Raw genomic sequence first — 2,634 nt, 5'->3', positions numbered from 1 at the left:
CAACTAATATACAGCTAACTGAAATAAAATATACAAGAAGCGTACGAGTTATGAGATACAGATGAGAAAACCTGAGAAGTTTTTAATTTAATTTGCCCTACTGGGAACATCAGGACTCCTGGACTTGATATTGGCCTTGTGTATCAATACTTTTTTCTGTAAGTACTAGCTGACACCCTTCCAAAGAGCACATTGTACTACTGTGTCTAAAAAAATCAGTGAATAACTAGGTCTTCCATCTTATCAAAGTAAAAGCATTACTTCAATTCTAGGCCCTCTGACAGAATATATCTATTTTTACTAAGTTCTTTAATGAAATTTTATTAAGAAATTATTGATTCAGAAAGTAAATACAAGGCATCTTTATATTACAAAGAAAATCAAGAAGACAAAAATCTAGTATTTTAAACAAATTCCAAATTCTGACATTTGGAGCAGTATGATTCCCCGATTATCTTTTTCTAAAAGAGATTTCTTCCAGCTTGTTTCCAGACTTCTTTTACTCCTTTAATGCTTTCTCTTTTCACACATTTCCAGTATTCCTGTACACTTTGTTGTTGTGGTACCCATAAACCTCGATGCATCCTGTTTTTTAAAACCCTGAGAAACAGTCCATGAGTAAGACATTCATCAACAACCACATCAAAGATCTTGAAGACAGTGTCCAAAATATAGTTTGAGAGCTCTTGTCCTGTTGCTACTTTCATGGCCCTCTTAAACTCAGCCAATCTGACAGGACGATGAGCTAAATTGAACATTTGCATAGCAATAGCAAAGTCTTCCAAGTGGGTCCTAAATGACAAAATGACTTGAACTCATCCAAACTAATGCTCTCTCCTGCTGACAACTTCTCTCTTACATTTTTCCAATAGAGGTCTTCATTTTCAGTGTTAGTGAAGAAAAGTAGCCACTCTGCAGTCTTCTTTTCTCATGAAATTCAAACCTTTAGGAAACTGAAGGAATTCCATTTCTTGGACCTCCGTTTGTAAATTCTCCATAAATCTTCGAAATTCCCTATAATGAAGTTTTCTTTCTCCTCTTTTTCTAAAGAAATGTATCTGAAGGGTTGTGGTAATTTCAGGTTCTTTCACTGTTGATTCCTGGCATTCTGTTTCATTAGCTATTGTTGTCTTCAAGTCATCTTGTTTACTTACGATCTTCTGTAGCTTAAAAAATTCCTTTTTCTCAACCATCTCATTACCATCTGCATCCAGCACTTTAAAAGCAACATGAAACCCTGTATGAGGTTTAGTGAGCATTGTAAGCAAGAAAAGATACTCAGTATACTAAATTAGTCCTTTATCGCCAAGGTCTCTAAAAAAGGTTGAGCCACAATGAGCTGGTCGGATTCCTGCTAGTATATCCTGCATATCCTTTTTTTGTCAGCTTCTTCACTGAAGTTTTACGTTCCATTTTGTCAAACATTACTGAAAAGAGGAAGTCTCGTGGTGTCATATAATATTCTCCTTCATTTCCAGTGGAGGAAAAACTGCATGAATTGCTGTTTACGAAGGGACAATTTTTCTCCCATCTCTCCAGAGTCAACATTTTCCTGGGCTAAGACGGTGAGGCTGCCCTCAGGTGCAACGACATTCATGCGGCCATGGTACCATGCCACTCCTGTGCCTGCCAGGGCCACACCAGCCACTGCCGCAGTCCAGGAGCCGGGGCCGGGTAAACCTCGCCGGCCGGCAGCAATCCCACACCGCAGTCTCCCTTTCGCCCCAGGCCGCCAGCCAAGCGCCTCTTGCCGCGGCGGCCGCCATCTTTGCGGAAGCGCCCCGTCACCTCAATGCCACCTTCTACAACTCACCAAGATCCCCAGAGAGAGGAGATAATGAAGAGCTGTTGAACTGTTTTCTTGAAAAAAATGTAATGCAGATCATATTTCTGAAGGTCAAAAAGAAGGTCAGTAAATGGTTCAATGTTTTATGGTTAATGTTTGCAGAACAGTTCATGTTAGAATAGTAATAATACAGAATAATATAGAATCTGACTATTCAAAAGATAGAAATGAAATTAGTTTCACAACTTAGACATCTGTAAACTATCAAGACAATTATTTTATCTAAACGTGTCAATTTAATAGAAAAGTACGATAATTCTGTGCTTTTAGGGCAGATATAAATTGTTTGCAATAGAATTACTGCTGTTAAAGAGTTCTATTTAGTTTAGCGCTTACTATGGGTCAGACAGTATTGCATGTGCTTTCTGGATGTTCATGCCTGTACTCCTCACAAGCCCCTCTGAGATGGCCAACAATGCATGTCTAGTTAGAGCAAAGAAACAGAAGCATAGAAGGATAAGCCACTGCCCACTGGTAGACGGCTCTTAGTAATAAGCTGGGTTTCAAACCCAGCTATACTTGATTTAATCACCAAACTAAGCTACCTGTACCCTACTATCGGGGTGGTAATTGGTGACATTTACTGAGCCCTCCCACTTTGCCATGCACTATGGAGAGCGTGTTGCCGGTTTTCTATCACCCGATCTTTCCAACAATCCTGAGTGGAGGAACTATTATTATAACCATGATTTAAAACGGATGATGGTACGATTTTGCAGCAAGTTTCTCCCATATTGCTCACTGCTAGAAACAACTTAGGTTTTATTCAATTTTGCAAAGCATGAGCA

General features: G+C 39.2%; 1 pseudogene; it reads right to left on the bottom strand.

The window, feature by feature from the left end:
• Positions 1-257: 257 nt before the first annotated feature.
• LOC112810955 (calcium uptake protein 2, mitochondrial pseudogene) lies at positions 258-1,766 on the bottom strand (annotated as a pseudogene).
• Between the last annotated feature and the right edge of the window lie 868 nt (positions 1,767-2,634).

This window comes from Callorhinus ursinus, unplaced genomic scaffold (genome assembly GCF_003265705.2).
Source record: "Callorhinus ursinus isolate GAN/ISIS: 27379988/994484 unplaced genomic scaffold, GSC_fseal_2.0 scaffold2, whole genome shotgun sequence".
In the NCBI taxonomy this organism is placed as follows: Eukaryota; Metazoa; Chordata; class Mammalia; order Carnivora; family Otariidae; genus Callorhinus; species Callorhinus ursinus.
This window is presented reverse-complemented; position numbering and strand designations above follow the sequence as displayed.